Source organism: Salvia hispanica, chromosome 6 (assembly GCF_029641045.1).
Source record: "Salvia hispanica isolate PSC_SH4W2 chromosome 6, Shi_PSC_v1, whole genome shotgun sequence".
In the NCBI taxonomy this organism is placed as follows: Eukaryota; Viridiplantae; Streptophyta; class Magnoliopsida; order Lamiales; family Lamiaceae; genus Salvia; species Salvia hispanica.
The window spans coordinates 11,340,522-11,346,945 of record NC_142697.1 but is presented as its reverse complement, the minus strand read 5'-3'; positions in this window follow the sequence as shown (position 1 = coordinate 11,346,945).

The window sequence follows — 6,424 nt, the reverse complement described above, 5'->3', positions numbered from 1 at the left end:
GGGTTTTTATTAATTTTGCTAGGCCTGCACCGTCCCAGGCCCACTTGCCACATGGGCCCAGCCCGGGCCGGGGCTGATTTTGTTAAAATAATTTATTTGTGTATTTTAAAGATATGCTAAACATATTTTATGCAAAAATAAATCATATAACTTATATTTATATCTCATTTACAATAAATCTAAACTTAAATAATGTGTTTAATTTCATTTACTGACTTTGTATAAACATCGTTTTTCATGTTCTTTATTCTATCTAAAAGTAATTGTATAACCAAGGAAAGAATCATCCTTTTATGCAAAAATAAAACATATAACTTATATTTATATCTCATTTACATTAAATCTAAACTTAAATAATGTGTTTAATTTCATTTACTGACTTTGTATAAACATCGTTTTTCCTGTTCTTTATTCTATCTAAAAGTAATTGTATAACCAAGGAAAGAATCGATATTGTTAGTTTTGCTAATAGATGATAACATATGAGTTGATGTTGTACTTTTTAAACTCAAGTATATGAACTAATTAACAAATTTAAAGACTTCTATAATTATTCATCAAATAATAACGTTGAATACGTAATATTCTTAAAGATAAACTTCATAACCATTTTTTTACATCTTGGATGAAAGAATATAAAAACAAAGTTGGATGTCGTCAATATTGAATGTTGCATTAATGATTTGGTGGAAAATTTGGATAGATATTAGAAAATTACTGTTTGAGTCCATTCAGAGATATCCAACAAGTTGGATGTAGTCAATAACTATTACTCCCTCCGTCCCATAAAAGTTGAGACAAAACTTTTCGGTACGGAGGTTAAAATTTATATTAAATAAATATGAGAGATGAAAGAAGTAGGAAAAATAAGAGAGAGTAAAGTAAATGATGGAATAAAAAAAGAGTGATTAGGTGTTTTATCTTTTGTTAAAAAAGAAAATGACTCAACTTTATTGGGACGGACTAAAAATGAATACGACTCAACTTTTTTGGGACGGAGGGAGTATTAGTAATTAATCACCTAATTACATTAAAAAAACTAATTAAATAAAGTGTGCCTCTGATGTTCGTCAATCAAAGCTATTGGAAAGGCAAAGACTGGGTCTGGGCCTTCAGATGGTCCTGAGTCTGGGCTGGGCCATCCCGGCCCGACCCAGTTGATAACTCTATGCAAGACGTTTTTAGCCGCAAAATGCGGATGAAATAATTTTTTTACTAAATACACGCCCATTCTTCTTCTATTTATTAGGTGCATAACAATTGAAGTTTCTTTTGTAGGAATTTAAATCAAATAAAAATTTTAAAAATTTAATTAAATTTTTTTAAAAGGAGTGAAATAAGTTGTGAGCTGTTTTATTGCAAAAAAAAATATCTTAACATAACAAGGAATAAGACTGAAATAGAAAATACTCGAACGTAGTAGGGGAAAATGAAATGTAGCCGTTTTGGGTTCATAGTTATGAATGCCCACGAAAGTTAGTTCATTTTACCACAAGTAAATTGCCTTGAAAATGGAGGAAGGGGTGCTATGCTCTCGATCCATACTTGTAATTTTCCCTGAGCCAAGTCACAAGCAACATACTACAAAAATATGATTTGAGCTAATATGAAAATATAATACACAAAGCATCATTTTATTTTTGCTATCATGAACCCAATATTTCACTTACATCTCTCTGCGAGTCTTCGCTATAGTATTTTGTAATTTTTCTGAATTAAAATGTAATGTGATACTCTATCTGTCCCATAATAGAAGTTATATTTGGTGTGAGCACATATTTTAAGAAATGTAAAGAATAGTAGGTTGAAAAAGTTTGTGGAATATGATATCCACTTTTTTTATATTGATTTTATAATAAAATGTGAGTGAAGAGAGTTAGTGGAATGTGAGACAGACATACTTACCATTTATGATAAAAATGAAATGTGACTATTATCGGAGGACGGACCGAAAATACAAAATGTGACTCTTACTGTGGGACGGAGGAAGTACTATTTATTTGTAATTGGAGAAAAAAGAAATACTCCAGTATATCATCCGATCAAAAAATTAGTCTCATTTTTCCATTTTTGTCCACCATTAAAATTAGTCTCACATACTAGAAATGAAAAGGTATTTTTTTAGTTTATTAGTATTTCATATTTATCCCTTTTTTTTAAAATTTTATTAATTTTAATTATTTTAAAATACATGTACTGATGCACCCTCCTTTTCGTCGTGTTCTCCTCTTTCCTTCTTCATTAAAGCGTGTGTGGTATATCGTTGTGAGGTGCTCAAGTTGGACGGTCGACCTGATTAGGCCAGCCTATTTCTGCCTGTTACCTGCAAAATGCGGGTAAGTGGATCCGGTAAAAGCTCAGGCTGATCAAGCTGAGTGGCTCCGGCTTGAGAGAGAAGAAAAGAAACGCATAAGAGTGCGATAAAAAAAAACTTAACCCACTAATACTATTAACTAATATAGGGATCGATCCCACAGAGATGAGGCGTTGGACATTTGTTAGTGTGACACGACTTCGAGCTTGGCTGCTCCCACGCTTTTTCTAGGGGGTGGGTTAAGTTTAACTATTGGGTTGGAAAGGGAAAAAGCAAACAGAACAACTAAGCTAAACTACCTGATCAACTAGACATACATTACTAAAAATAGACAAATAGAATAAACGGGGATTGTCAGTCCCTGCAAAAAGTACTGTAAAGTAAAAACTTTCTAACAACTTCGTCTTCTTCAACAAATCAGCATAGAAAACAGAACAACGAACAGATCTGAGAAGCTAAAGAAGACGAAACATCAGAAAACACATAAAACTTAAATTACTCCTAAGATCTAAGCTACAATGACGTAAAAACAAGAGCTAAAGCTTTTTCATGCAGAAACGAAAAATAAACTCCTAGATCTAAGCATACGAAAATGAATCAAACATAAAACATCGAATCTAAGCTAAGACTCAACATAAAACACGGAAGCGAAAACAGATCTAAAGCACAAGACATAAAACAAGATGCAAGGCTGGAAAACGAAAACAAAAACTTGAATTAAAATAAAACAGAATGATAAGAAGTCGATTACATCAAAAGAAAAACAGTAAGCTAAGCTAGGAAATTAGGAAATTGTTTTATCACCCCTTCTCAAAGTGGAATACAGAATTGAAAATGAAAATTGTGCTAAAACAACCACTAAATCGAGAACTACCAGCTAATCTGAACATAACCAAGTGAGTGTGTGCAGAAATCAATAACAAGGAAATGAAAAGAGACTCTGGTTTCAGCCCTGGAAGAGAGCTCGGACCCTAACCTAATCTGAGAAGATGATTGAGAACCCCCTCTAAACTACGATGCAGAAAATGAAATGTGGGAACTCTTTTCTCTTGGTGTGTTGGGCTCCTTTATATAGGGAGGCGTAGGGCTCTGATCCCTAGGGGGCCACCTCCCGGAAATGACGTTGCTGCCCTTCACACCTTTGAGTGGGTCTCTAGTCTTTTCTCCAATGTAGAGTCTGGCTTGCTCCGGTAGAATATCAACTTGATCAGCCTGTTGCTGCCCTTTTTCTCCTCCTTTACTCGACTTTTGCTTTCGCCCTCTTGAATCATGCAATCTTCTATTTATGGAGAAATTTACACACACCTGACTCAATAAGGGTCGTTAGTTCGCTGATTTAGGTGCAGTTTTTTACATTGGAACCCATGCATGAAACGAGTCTCATCATGTACCATTAGTAAATTACCTTTAGTGAACCATGGGGGAATTAGATACTTCTTCCATTCTGCGGTAGTGGATGGATTTTTTTTTGGCATAATTTAAGAAAAAATATGTTATGTAAGTTAAGTAAGAAAGAATAAAGTACAGTAAAAGAAAAAAAGGAAGAATAGAGTAGGAAATGAAAAAGCTAGAGAGATGAAGAGAGAATAAAGTAAGATAGAATAAAATAAAAGAGAAGAAATATGTTTACTTTTTTTGCTAAAAAATGAAATGACTCTACTATTATGGAATGTAACAAAATAATTAAATGACTCCACTACTGCAGAAGGAATGGATGAGTATGATACAATTAAAAATAGATCTAAGCCGTAGTTTTAACAATTTATCTTTAAGATAAGAGCATCTACAGCGGTGCTCTTGAAAAGAGCACCCGTCGGCGCGGCGAGACCCGTGCTTGCCGTTGTGCTCTTGCCGATGGCACGGTCTTGCTCAATAGCAAGAGCACTGCCGTGCCGAAGAGTACACTGACATTGCTCTCCTATTCGCCAACGGAAAAGTCGTTGGAATTTTTTTTAATCGGAAATAATACAAAAAATAAAAAAATATATTTTCGGATTCCCAAAAATATAGCCATTTTATTACCATTTATTTCAATTTTTTTAAAAAAATTTAAATCCCAAAATTATCTACAAATACACACATTCATCATCCATTTTTCACATCAAATTATCTTTCACTCATACTTCTCTCATATTTTTGAATTGCTCTACATCTTCCTCTCTCACTCATACACTCTCTAAATTCAAGAATGAATCCGAACGTGATTCTTGCGGAAGCGGAGGGCGAAGAACATGAATACTATCAACAATATTGTGCTGCCTATGAAGCCTATATCGTCGTTGCCTCCGGCCCTCCTCCTCGACCAATGAGATCCAATCACCGCTAGACCCCTCGTGACCGGGAGGGAGCCCACGAAAGGCTCGTGAGTGACTATTTTTCCAACGAGCCATGGTTTCCAGCAGATTACTTTCAACGTCGTTTTCGCATGTCAAAACGCTTGTTTTTGCATATTGTCAACACATTGTCTGCCCGTGTTGAATACTTCCAATTTAGTACGGATGCAACCGGTCGACAAAGTCTCTCGGTGTTGCAGAAGTGTACTTGTGCCATCCGACAACTTGCTACCGGGCAAACAGGCTGATATGTTCGACGAGTATTTGAATGTGGGGGAGTCAATTAGAATCCTATGCCTCAAATATTTTTGCGCTGGTGTTCGTTCTTCTTTTGGTGTGACATCCCTAACCCGAAACATACATCATTTTGCATATTGATATAATTTTATTTATTATTGCGTATTATAAATATTATTTGCATAATTATATGTTGTATGCGTATATATTGTTACAGATCTCCACCTCTGGAGCTAACTGAGCTAGCCCGTGCGGGCAAGTATCTTTAAAATACTAAATAGTGAATTTAAGTGTATGCTAATGTGAACGTGTGCATGGAATTATGGAAACATATTGTGCATTAACATATATCTATTTGCCCGGTCTTATGTACTCCCTCCGTTTCTTCATAGTTGAGGTGGAACTTTTTGGCACGGAGTTTTAGAAATGAATGTTGGGTGCGTTAAATAAATAGATAAAAAGGTAAGAGAGAGGAAAAGGTAAAGGGAATAAAGTATAAAGTGAATAAAGTAGAGAGAGTTAAAGTAAGAGAGAGTAAAGTAAGAAAGAGGAAAAAGTTACCATATAAAGAAACGACTCAACTATGAAGAAACAGATGAAGTATATAGTTATAAAAGTGAATTTTGACAAGTATCTTAATAATTATATCTTTTTGTTTAGAATATTAAATGATTGTGTTGTAAATTATCTTTATCTCATAATATGCGTGGTTGACACGTATCACTATAAGCTTCACTATATACATGCCATTTGGATTAATCATATTTTAATTAATAGGCATAAGTCGGCGAGTTACCGACGTGAACTTTGTGCATATTTATGCAAAAAAGAAAGGGATAGAGGAGAGAGAAAAACGAAAGAACAAAAAATGCGAGAAATTTATCATCAAGGGTTATAAATCAAGAGTTGGAATAAGAAGTTCATTAAGTTTACTATCGTAATTTGGATCAAGAGTTATAAATTAAGAGTTAGAATCAGAAGTTCAATAAGTTTACTTATCGTGATCATGTGTGTATAAATCACACTTTTAATTTTACATATTTTATGTGATTGATTGCTATGTGTTAAATTGAAGTGAATATTTGAATTATATAATGTGAGTCTGAAATGGTTGTGTTATTTGATATTAGTTGTGTAATATAATGTGGATTTGTGATTTGTGCAATGGATATGTTTATTTATAGTATTGAAGTAAATTGATTGAATATATGGATATGTAATTGGTGTAATGGACATGTTTGATGTATGGTATTAGAATTATTAGAATCGAGGATATGTGACGGTCTTGTGCTGGATCTGATATACAATGGAAATAGACCTACGAGTCATATACAATGATAATGGACGTATGGGTCAACAAAAATATGCAAAGAGGGGCCTTCGTGGAAAGGTCAAATCAAAGAGGGACCTTCGTGGAAAGGTCAAATAATTAAAAGGGACCTGCAGGTCGTATACAATGGAAATCCCGGGCAAATACCAGGCTTGACCTGTCACAGAATAATTAAAAAGAACGGAGAGGCATATGCATATGAATATTAAA